The sequence below is a fragment of the Pseudorca crassidens genome, chromosome 4 (genome assembly GCF_039906515.1).
Source record: "Pseudorca crassidens isolate mPseCra1 chromosome 4, mPseCra1.hap1, whole genome shotgun sequence".
Taxonomy (NCBI): domain Eukaryota; kingdom Metazoa; phylum Chordata; class Mammalia; order Artiodactyla; family Delphinidae; genus Pseudorca; species Pseudorca crassidens.
The window spans coordinates 74,851,485-74,864,156 of record NC_090299.1 but is presented as its reverse complement, the minus strand read 5'-3'; the positions used below and the strand labels follow the sequence as shown (position 1 = coordinate 74,864,156).

At 41.5% G+C, this 12,672-nt stretch overlaps 1 protein-coding gene across 1 annotated transcript in view; it reads left to right on the top strand.

The window, feature by feature from the left end:
* The window catches only part of NMU (neuromedin U), a 246,764-nt gene that overhangs the window by 75,795 nt on the left and 158,297 nt on the right, over window positions 1-12,672 (top strand). The gene's annotated exons all lie outside the window — the stretch shown is intronic.

Here is a 12,672-nt window from a genome sequence, read left to right as displayed (position 1 = left end):
TGGTAGTTGTTACTTTTGTTGTTACTAATTATAACAACAATCATGTGCTATTGATAGATACATGCCCTTCAAATTAACTTTAAAACAGTGTGCTTATAACTGCTGCATTGTTAATGAAGATGGTTGGCTGGTTCATTGCTAGGTTTATAATTTGAACTTAAAGTGCTTATTCACAGGGATGTGCTGTGATGCTGCTGAAATTCTTGCTGAGGCAGGAGTTGTGTGTGATTCTCTTGGTTGGCAGTTGAAGTGCATTTTGTTATACAAGCCTGTGTCAAGCGCAAAGCAGAGTTTTTCATTTTCATTATTTTTGGAAAGTGATTTACAAGTGTTTAACAGTTCTTAGAGCAGGCTCAGGGGTGTACTATCATTTCCGTATTATTTAAAAAATATTTCTAAGATAAATTTCATGAGACATTGCATTAGTTTCAGGGTGTTGGTAATCCAACAGCAGCTGCTGTAAGTTGTGTGTGTTTTTTTTTTATTATTCATTACTCAAGACAAATGGCTTTCCGAAACTATTTAGGCCATGTGTTCCTAATCTGCCTATAAATCTTGATGTGCCAGCTACTGGAGCGATTGCTTAGTTGATCCCTTGGGAAGCCTGAAGTGAAAGCATTGATTAGGCTTTTTTGGGCTGAGAGCCCTTTTCAGCTCTTCAGCTGGCGGGAAAGTCTTCATTTCTTCATTAGAGAAGCTAGTGGCAGGAGAATCTTGCCTAGAGCCATTTATTACTTTTAGCATGGTCACAAGCACTGGCTACTATCTACTCACAAGTTCTGTTGGTAAGCCATCTGGAAGCAAAGGAATGCTCTTGAATCTGTGTTTGTTTAGAATGTTTTAAATGGAGATCTTTGTCAATACTTAGCAGATAAAGCTCATGAGATTTTCTGTATATTTGCTAGGATAAATCATTCTGTGATACACTCCTCGAACTCAGAGTGGAATGTACTATCATCTGATTTGAAAATGTCATAGGAAATTTCATGAACATTTTACTATTGATAAATATAAATTTAGTAGACACATGCTGTGTACTTCTTTACTGAACCCGTGCTGTGGGAACTTGATGGACTGTAACAATTATGGCCATAGTAAGTGCCGGTACTCAAATGTCCTATGAAAAAAAGCATCAGAAATACAATGATGTGCAGGATGTGGTTTTCTTTTTAAATATTATATTTGATTTATTATTTATGGACTAAAAAAGGAAGGTGAGCTCCATTAACCCAGTGACCTTTATTTATTCCCATACAGGATAATTGCATTATAATGGAAATATAGGAACAGTAGGTATTGTAAATACAACTCCCTGTACAAGTGGGGCTGCTCACTTTAGCCTCTGAAAGCATCCAGTGGGTTTCAACATAAATTTATAAGCAACTCAAATTCTTTACTACACAAAATAGAAAAATGATGTCAATGTGTTAGCATCAGGAAAATCTAATAATGTTCCTGGAGTTAATCTTATATTTTATTTAAGTGTATTATGTTCTCTTTAAAGTAATGGTCATCAGTTTCATTCAAGACTGAAATTACAGCCTTCAATGTCACTGTGGCGTATCTCAAAGATTGCAGTCATGGTGCTCTTATTTGGGAGTGCTATGCACATCTTGTGTGAAAACCACAAATTTAGGGCTCCTATTCTGACCACTCCTCACAGACTTTCTGTATTTTTTGATCTGATCACATCTTCTGAATCTTAAGAGACTTAATTTTGAGAACTTCCTGGAATCCAGCCAGGAGAAGGATGGAGTCTCAGTTCTGCTTTTGGGTCCTTGGTGTTCTGGGGTCACAGAGAGATGCCCAGGGGAGGCTGTCAGTGGTTCTTAAATGCTAGTTCATGCATCATTGATATTCTCTGATATTTCTTCACCTGCCAGAGAGCAAATGAGAAAGATATGGACAAGGTATGCTTTTCAGAAAGCTGAATTTATTCAAAATTTAAAAACAAGGTCCTGTTTTAGATGTTCTTTCTTTCTTTCCTTCTTTCTTTTTCTTTCTTTCTCTTCCTTCCTTCCTTCCTTCCTTCCTTCGTTCCTTCCTTTCTTTCTTTCTTTCTTTCTTTCTTTCTTTCTTTCTTTCTTTCTTTCTTTCTTTCTTTCCTTTCTCTCTCTTTCGTGCTTAAGTATCATTTATTTCATGAAATAATGTTGACAGTCCTTGGTAGCTGTTGTTTTAATGTTCTTACTTGACACACACAAGCAAAACAGAGGCTGCCAGCTGCACATCGTCTTCTTCCACTGCCCAAATTAAAAAAAAAAAAAAAAAAAAATGAACTGAACTGGGAAATCCCCAAATCTGGATGCTAGTGTACTTTGTTAAACTGTTTTGTCTTTATGAGGGCTCAGAGCTCAGTGTTGGGAAATGCATCCTCTAAACTGCTGGTTTGCTATTACTAGTTTTATGTTATCTATCAAAACAGCATTACTTCATCTTGAAGAGCCTGGGCTGCGAGCCCAGGCAATTATGGTTCCAATTTCAGTGCTGCCTTTGTGAGCACTGGGCCACTTATTTAATCTTTCAGAGCCTCAGGTTCTCATCTGTGTAAACAGTGACAACAGACTGCTAATTCATAGAGGGTTGTGACCACTGAGTGAGTTAATACATGTAAAATGTTTAGAATAGTGGCTGGCATATATTAACATATATGAATTTTGCAACTGATTGTATTTTCCTGCTTTGTTTTGGTAACAGAACATTTATAGCCAGACTTGTCCCTCTTTAGCCCAAGATTGTCTGGGACACGATCAAGTGAAATCATATGGCTGGCCTTGGTTTTTTCCTGGCTGTATTCTTTCCACCCTCTGATTCCCTCAACTGTTTATTTCCACCATTGATTATGTACATTTTAAAAACACCCCACCAATATTGGGATTGGGGTAAGATATAAATACATTAAATAATTAACTTAAGGGACTTTCCTGGTGGTCCAGTGGTAAAGAATCTGCCTTGCAATGCAGGGGACACGGGTTCCATCCCTGGTCAGGGAACTAAGATCCCACATGCCGCGGGGCAACTAAGCCTGCGTGCGCCACAACTACTGAGCTTGTGCGCCTCAACTAGAGATCCCACATGTCTCAAACTACAGAGCCTGTGTGCCCTGGAGCCTGCGCGCCACAACTAGAGAGAGAAAACCCGCACACCACAACTAGAGAGAAGTCTGTGTGCCACGACAAAAGATCCCGCATGCCTCAACGAAGATCCAGTGTGCCGCAACTAAGACCCGACACAGCCAAAAATAAATAAATAATAAATCTTTTAAAAAAGTAATTAACTTAAAAGTCCCATTTCCGGCACCAAGCCTTCACATGCCTCTTTAGGCTGGAGTGATTTCACCATCCTCTGACTTTAGAGCTGCTTTGATTATGCAACTCACTTGGCCATCCATGGACTCTTAGAATATTAGAGCAGGAAATGTAAGTGAGTTGGCTATGGCCTTGAGGCTCTGTGGGACCCCAGAGAGCCAGCTGCCAAGAAGAGGCCATTGATAGAGCCAAGCCCAAGTAGGAGAGGAGCAGAGGAACTGACACAGCTGTAACTCACAGTATCAAACACTACCATTTACTGGACACCTTTTTAAAAAATTGGATTTGTGATAAGTATATTACTTGCAGTAATATTTAATTCATTTAAGTCTCATAACTCTATTAGCTTTTATTCTTTTCTTTTTTCTTTTTTTTTTGTGGTATGCGGGCCTCTCACTGATGTGGCCTCTCCCGTTGCGGAGCACAGGCTCCGGATGTGCAGGCTCAGCGGCCGTGGCTCACGGGCCTAGCCGCTCCGTGGTATGTGGGATCTTCCCGGGCCGGGGCACAAACCCGTGTCCCCTGCATCGGCAGGCGGACTCTCAACCACTGTGCCACCAGGGAAGCCCTATTAGCTATTATTCTTATTCTCTTTCATAGATTAAGGAAAAAAGCTAAAAGATCTTTTAAAAGTTGTTCCAGGGTCCAAGACTAATAAGCTGTTGGACTTATTAGCCTCACACTCAGAGTCCCTGACTCTAAAACTCTGCTCCTAACCCCTGTAGTTTGTCCATTGAGTTATTTCTAGGGAGTGAAGCAGTGAAAGATATAGGTCTCCCATAAAGTTCCAAAAGATTGCCCTGGCAAGCTTGGAGAGATAGTTGTGAAACTTCCTGATTTCCCGGATAATTAAAAAGGCCTTTTACAGAAATATAGATCAATGGGACAGGAAAGCCCAGGGATAAACCCATGCACATATGGTCACCTTATCTTTGATAAAGGAGGCAAGAGTATGCAATGGAGAAAAGACAGCCTCTTCAATAAGTGGTGCTGGGGAAACTGGACAGCTACATGTAAAAGTATGAGATTAGATCACTCCCTAACACCATACACAAAAATAAGCTCAAAATGGATTAAAGACGTAAATATAAGGGCAGATACTATAAAAACTCTTAGAGGAAAACATAGGCAGAACACTCTTTGACATAAATCACAGCAAGATCCTTTTTGACTCACTTCCTAGAGAAATGGAAATAAAAACAAAAACAAATGGGACCTAATGAAACTTAAAAGCTTTTGCTCAGCAAAGGAAACCGTAAACAAGACAAAAAGACAACCCTCAGAATGGGAGAAGATTTTTGCAAACGAAGCAACTGACGAAGGATTAATCTCCAAACTATACAAGCAGCTCATACAGCTCAATATCAAGAAAACAAACAACCCAATCCAAAAATGGGCAGAAGACCTAAATAGACATTTCTCCAAAGAAGACATACAGATGGCCAACAAACACATGAAAAGCTGCTGAGTATCACTAATCATTAGAGAAATGCAAAACAAAACTACAATGAGGTATCACCTCACACAGTTCAGAATGGCCATCATCAAAAAATCTACAAACAATACATGCTGGAGAGGGTGTGGAGAAAAGGGAACCCTCTTGCACGGTTGGTGGGAATGTAAATTGATGCAGCCACTATGGAGAACAGTATGGAGTTTCCTTTAAAAGCTAAAAATAGAACTACCATATGCCCCAGCAATCCCACTACTGGGCATATACCCTGAGAAAACCATAATTCAAAAAGAGTCATGTACCACAATGTTCATTGCAGTTCTATTTACAATAGCCAGGACATGGAGGCAACCTAAGTGTCCACTGACAGATGAATGGATAAAGAAGATGTGGTACATACACGAAATTGAGTTATTTGTAGTGAGGTGGATGGACCTAGAGTCTGTCATACAGAGTGAAGTAAGTCAGAAAGAGAGAAATAAATACCATATACTAACACATATATATGGAATCTAAAAAAAAAAAAACGTTCTGAAGAACCTAGGGGCAGGACAGGAATAAAGATGCAGACGTAGAGAATGGACTTGAGGACACGGGGAGGGGGAAGGGTAAACTGGGACGAAGTGAGAGAGTGGCATGGACTTATATATACTACCAAATGTAAAATAGATAGCTAGTGGGAAGCAGCCACATAGCACACGGAGATCAGCTCAGTACTTTGTGACCACCTAGAGGGGTGGGATAGGGAGGGTGGGAGGGAGGGGATATGGGGATATATGTATAATATAACTTATTCACTTTGTTATACAGCAGAAACTAACACAACAATGTACTCCAATAAAGATGTTAAAAAGAAAAAGTCCTTTTTATTCGTGTCAAGATTTATTGTATAGCAGTCCATCCCATAACATGCCAGAACAGATGTATGAACCTAGCTTTGTGGCCTGACTCACTGTCTTAGTCACAGACTTGTACACTCTATGCTTACCGTCTGGTTGAATCACGCATAGAAATGTTTACTTACTATTGTATATAATTCCAGTTTTCCCTAATTAAAGGTGGTGCTGGGTACTGAGCAGTAAGCAGCTGGCACTCCTAGGCCACTTTGCACTTGGCAGCCGAGCAGTCAGGGAAACCTGAGCAATGGAAGTTCATCTCAGGATGTAAGCATGTCCGAGAAGTCAATGACTGCCCTGTATTTGGGATAAGAGTTTCACGCAGGTACATCTAGTACCATGCAGGCATTCTTTTCTTGTCAGGCAGTGGGGTGGTCTCAGCAGTGTTTGCCTTTTGGGGAAAACAAATACTGTGCCGGAGACTGAGTAGCCGCAGGAAACATGGAAGCCCTCATTTTATATTTTGAACACGTGCATTACAGGTTGTACCTAAAATTGAGTGGGTGGTTATCAGCGGTACCTGGTGTGGTTGCCTAAGAAAGTTGTAGTGGACATTACAATCTCACAGTTTTCTTTTACTAGTTTTGTTTTGTTTGTTGTTTGCTCAGAAACTCAATGCATCAAAACGATTTCAGGTTTTATGGGATCTGGAGTCCTAGAAAAGAGAGTTCTAATTATTGAGAACTGAATATTCCTTTGGAAATGGCAATGAAGCCTCTTCAGCAGCATGCAGCTGATTGTTCAGCCAAGGTCCAGGTTATGTAAAAGCTTGTTCCCAACAACTTTAGGAAATTGAGTGATTTTTGCATGTATTTTATCCAGTTATTCACAGCACACTTATAGTTTCCAGTCTTGACTTTATTTCTAATTCAGTTGGAACAACTCATTTAATATGAGCAACTTACTCAAGAAGTCTGAAAGCACTATAGTTTAGTGAACAGAGTTTTGCAGTCAGAGAGGGCAAAGTTCTAATCCTGGCTCTGTCACTCCCTTGCTGTGTGACTTTGGGTGAATGACTTACCCTCTCTGAGCCTCAGAGAACTCATTTTTAAATTGGGGATGATAAGTCCTGTCATGCAGAGTGGGTGCAAAATGAATTCAAGAAAGCAACTCAAAGTAGTTACTGAGCCCTTACTATGTGTCAGGGGCTGTTCCAGGCTTATGAATACAATGGTGAACTTGAACGTGCCTTCAAGGAGCTTGTGTTCAAAGGAGGGGGCCAAGCTAATGAGTGATTACAATAAAGCAATATGCAGGCTAAGATAGTTTGAAGCATGAAGGGCCTCAGGTGCTCAGGGAAAATAAGTAACTCAGTTTAGCTCAGTGGTTGTCTGCCTTGACTATTGATTAGAATTCCCTGGAGAGTTAAAAAAAAAATACCAATACCCTGGACACACCACTGACCAGTTAAGTCAGATTTCTAGGCTGTAGCTTGGGGACCAATAATTTTCAAGTCCCCCCAGTGATTCTGATGTGGAGCCAGGTTTGAGAACCACTGGTTTAGGCTGTGATCCAGGAGGTAGTCAGAGGAAGCTGAACTCTTGAGGCTGAAGCCTGCAGGACGATCCAGAGATGGACAAATGTAGAGGGTTGGGAGGGACATTCTAATTATGTCTGCTCAGGGTCTTAATGGAAAATTAATTCTCAAAACATTTCAATATCCCAGCCTCGTGAGCAGGAAGAAGAGGTTACACTGTCTGGGTTGCTGGTTTCACTCCATTCAAATTGTGCCTTCTGAGTCTAGTGAGTGACTAATTCCTCACTAGATTTTTATTTGTTTTTATTGTGGTAGGATATACTTAATACAAAACTTACCATTTTAACCATTTTTGAGTGTACAGCTCAGTGGCATTAAGTACGTTCACGTTGTTGCGCAACCATCACCACCATCTATCTCCAGAACTTTTTCATCATTCCCCAATGAAGATCTGTAGCCATTGAACAAGAACTCTCATTCCTCCTTCCCCTGGGCCCTCGTAACCTCTTTTCTGCTTTCTGTCTCTATGATTTGACTATTCTAGGTACCTTATATAAGTGGAATCATACAATATTAGTTCTTTTGTGTCTGGTGCTTTTCACTTAACACAATGTCCTCACTAGATTTTTTTTAAATTTTATTTATTTATTTATTTATGGCTGTGTTGGGTCTTTGTTTTTGTGCGTGGGCTTTCTCTAGTTGCGGCGAGCGGGGGCCACTCTTTATCGCGGTGCATGGGCCTCTCACTGTCGCGGCCTCTCTTGTTGCGGAGCACAGGCTCCAGACGCGCAGGCTCCGTAGTTGTGGCTCACGGGCCTAGTTGCTCTGCGGCATGTGGGATCTTCCCAGACCAGGGCTCGAACCCATGTCCCCTGCATTGGCAGGCAGATTCTCAACCACTGCGCCACCAGGGAAGCCCCTCCTCACTAGATTTCAATAGGTCTTTTGCTTGGACCTTTTTTTTTTTTAAATTAATTTATTTATTTACTTTTGTCTGCGTTGGGTCTTCGTTTCTACGTGCGGGCTTTCTCTAGTTGCAGCGAGCGGGGGCTACTCTTCGTTGCGGTGCGTGGGCTTCTCATTGCGGTGGCTTCTGTTGTTGCGGAGCACGGGCTCAAGGGCACGTGGGGTCAGTAGTTGTGGCTTGCAGGCTCTAGAGCACTGGCTCGGTAGTTGTGACACATGGGCTTAGTTGCCCCACGACATGTGGGATCTTCCCGGACCAGGGCTCAAACCCGTGTTCCCTGCATTGGCAGGCATATTCTTAACCACTGCGCCACCAGGGAAGTCCCTGCTTGGACTTTAAACTCCAACCTTTTAACAGTGTAGGAGTAGCTTCAGTGTTAGGGAGTTCATAATGTTTCAACCCAGCATAACATGACAAAGCAGTGTCTAGAGTGTGTGCAAAGTCCTGCTGAGTCTCCATGACAAAGGTATGAGTGTCCTGAATTACCTGCTATGGCTTATCTCTCTCTGTTTCCTCAGATGACATAAGGACAATGTATGGGTTGTTATTCTCTCTTTATTTTTCTGTCAATCATATTTTTTGGTTGTAACTCATCACTGTGGGCTATTTATACCTGAGTCAAGTACTAGACAAATACAGTGGACTTTCAGATGTCTCTTTTCTTCAAGCTTGATAATACGTAGGAAATGGTTTTTAAATAATCTCAGGTTGTGTTTATATTAAAGCAGGAACAACTTGCATCTTCACAGCCTTGTGTTGTAATGAGTAGTCCAGTTACATGACTGATCTGTTTGCACAGTTTTCTCTGTCCTCCGAAAATGTTTATGAAAACTACTCAAAAGGATGGAAAGCACTTGGCCTAACAGTCAGCTTAATCTTCCAGAAAGAACCTGAATTCTTTCTCTTTTTTTCCTTATCTTACTTTTTCCTTTCTTAAAATTTTATTTATTCAAAAATATTTCTTGGGTCCCTAATATATGTCAAGCACTGCATTAGGGCCCAAAGCAAACAATAGATATAGTGTCTATTCTTGTACAATCTAATGGGGTTGATATCGGTTATTGATTTGTAGAGTTGATTTCTGATTCACCATCATCTAGTGCTAAGTTCACAGGATATTAAGTGGATCATGTATTCTTACATGTTTCTTTTTTTGTAACATGAGAGGGTAGAGCCACTTAAGGGGGTCTAGCTGACTGGCTGCTAAGATGCCCCACAGGGTGGTGAAATTCCTGTCATGTGGGTCTGATGTTAGATTTGTAGTTCCAGAAGTTTATATGCCAGTGCCTCGTGAAATACCTCCTGATATAAGAGGAGAAGACAGACTCATGTTAATATATAAGAGAATGGTGTAAATCCAAATGTTGATTTATTAATTTTGATGGAGAATATCTGTTTCCAGCCAAAAACATATTCATTTTTATCATTCTATGAATCCTTTCTGCATCAGGGTAACTGAGGGGCTGAATTCATAGTCAAAGGGATACTTAAGTGAAGACAAAATTGAGGTGAAATTATGTAGGTGGTCTCAAGGGATGTTTTATCCAGACCAAGGAGATGCCTGGTGTAATCCAAACCCCGTAGCTGAGAGTACATGGAGGGTGAACCGATGTATCCCCCCAAGTCGTGTCTGGCCAGTGATGGGTCCTTACTGCGCTTTCCTTTCTATGCCCTCTTTCCTTCTGGTTCTAGGCTGATTACTGTTCTGAGTGACACATTCCCTCATCACATATGCTAACATCATCAAGATTGAGCTATAGTCAGATCAGACTCTTAATTGAGCTATTCCATCTCTTATCTTTGCTTAACTCTGATCTCATCCGTAATGGGTTATGATTGCCAGCCAAACTCTAAGAGTTCTAGGACTCTTCTTGTATCTCTGTCTAATCATATTGTTCTCTCCCTCCACTATCACTGCATTCAAAAAAGTGCTAGATTTCTTTAGGACAGAAACATTACCCTTACATAATCCATGAGGTTTTTTTAAAATTAGTTAATTAATTAATTTTATTTTTGGCTGCGTTCGGTCCCTGTTGCTGCACACGGGCTTTCTCCAGTTGTGGTGAGCGAGAGGCCGCTCCCCATTGCGGTGCACGGGCTTCCAATTGCTGTGGCCCCCCATGCTGCAGAGGATGGGCCCTGGGCGCGTGTACTCAGTAGTTGTGGCACACGGGTCTAGCCACTCCACAGCATGTGGGATCCTCCCGGACCAGGGCTCGAACCCGTGTCCTCTGCATTGGCAGGCGGACTCCTAACCACTGCACCACCAGGGAAGCCCTGGTTAGGCCTTTCTATTCCTTCATCCATTGAATCCATTTCTACTGTATTTGCCTATTGACTAAATTTTAAGGAGTGCTTTGAACTGAATTCAGACCCAGGCTTTCAGGGAAAGAAGATTTGATTCTTCATCATGACCTAGACTGTAAGGGTTTAGTTTGAAAATATCAGAAATACCCATTTTTCACTCTTTCATCACTTTCTCAGGGATCCCATTTTGCCCTGAGACTGGGTCAGTTTCCCTGCTTCTGGAAGCCAGTCTCCTCCTTTTTCCTGTAGGCCCTTTCTAGACGGCAATGTCTTGACTGGACCTACTTGAGTTATAACCATCTTGGATTTATGTGCCATTTTTATGAGAGTCTTTGAAATGTGATAAGGTAAGCAGCCATCTGTTTTATATGTACTAAGTCTGGGCCTTTGTCCAGGTGTCTTTATATTTTCAAAATAATACCTACTTAAATTTTATACTTTTATATTATATTCCTGACAATTTTACATTATCTTTCATAGCTGGAGAGAACTGAATTTCTTTTGTTCATGGACTTCTAACAGTGACTTCACGCTCCTGGACTTCATTATCCATTTGCAACCATCTGTTGGTAAATGCAAACTATAGAGTTTAACCCTTCACACTTCCCGCGTGGGAATCTAGTGCATTGATATCATCTTTGTCATCACTTATGATATTGCTTACCTCTGGAAAGTTAACGTGCTGGCTAGTGGCATTTTCACTTCCCATTTTAGGACTTCTGGATGTGATGCGTTTTTATGAACTGTCCAGTATATTAATAATGGACGAGCGATGGAGTCATACAAGCACACGGGGCCTTGGCGATTAAGGTCCCTGGGGATTCAGAAGAGCAAATTATAGAGCACATTTTATGTCTTGGAAAGGGAGCAGATACTATAATGAATTTTTTTTTTTTTTTTGCAGTACGCGGGCCTCTCACTGTTGTGGCCTCTCCCGTTGCGGAGCACAGGCTCCGGACGCGCAGGCTCAGCAGCCATGGCTCACGGGCCAAGCCGCTCGGCAGCATGTGGGATCCTCCCGCACCGGGGCACGAACCCGTGTCCCCTTAATTCGCAGGCGGACTCTCAACCACTGCGCCACCAGGGAAGCCCCTATAATGAATTTTTAAGTGAGCATTTTGTTCAGTCTTCTGAGACCCTGGCAGCTTGCTGAGTTTACAGGGGTAAAAAAGCACCTGTAGAGAGGAATTTCTCAGTCAGAACCGACATTTAAAGTAGTGGTGTGTTCATGCTGAGACAGAAATCCTGCATGCATTTTTAAAAACTTCTAGCTTTTGCAGCTGGATCTAACGAATGATGCTCCAAGAGGTTGAGCCAGCTTGCCATTTTCCAGGCTCCAGTTCCATTATTTATGTCCTTTCCAATCAAGTCTATGGCACATACTTAAAGACTTAGCTTTGCTAAAAGTACAGCCCAGTACCTGAATGGACGCCTGTGTAAATGTCGTTGGACCTCCATGGTTTTCTTCTTAACCCTGCTATTCTTATTTAGGTACACTCAGCGATTTAACTTAAAATCAAGTACGTTTTCAAAGATTCTGAGTTCTTGAGGCTCTTCTTTGGAGAACGAATCTTATGTGATTAGTGTTTGATTAAGTGTTCAAAGAGGACAGTTTTCATCACCATGTCAAGTGCAGATGTGTCCTAAAAAATCAGATCAGAACTCAAAGTAAATTGAAGATTCCATGAATTTTTATGATATTAGCACAGAGGAATTTGAGATTAAAAAGAGAAACCAAGTATTTTGGCAGTCTTCAGCAACAGGCTAAAGAAGTTATGACCTAAAATCAAATGTAATCCTATAGGCCACAGTTTTTTTAAGGCACCAAAACCATGGAAGTAAGGAATATATAATCTACTCCCCTGTCCACCCCCCATCAGAGCAGAAGCTATGGACCTTGACTCTTGGACAGGCTGACTAACTTCTGATACCGTGTTTGATAGTGCACACGTGAGCACCATATAGGCCTTGAGTACACATGTAGTCCTATTGTTGTCCAGATCATAGTAAGTCTTGGCCACCATTTTATCGTTTCCTTAAATGTCCCTCCATATTTCAGGCATCCCCAAGGTGGTATCTGCTTGTGTTCCGGAACTTATGCACTCAAGTTCTTTTGCTGCCCTGGGAATGTTTCTGGTCACAGAGCCAATTCTATACTATGATCTTTCGGTCTGTTGCTGGATGGGGTGGGCTTCTTCTCCAGGGCCTTCAGTTTCATGGTTAAACCTTCTCTCCATCACGGTTCAGACCAAGGCCTCGGATGG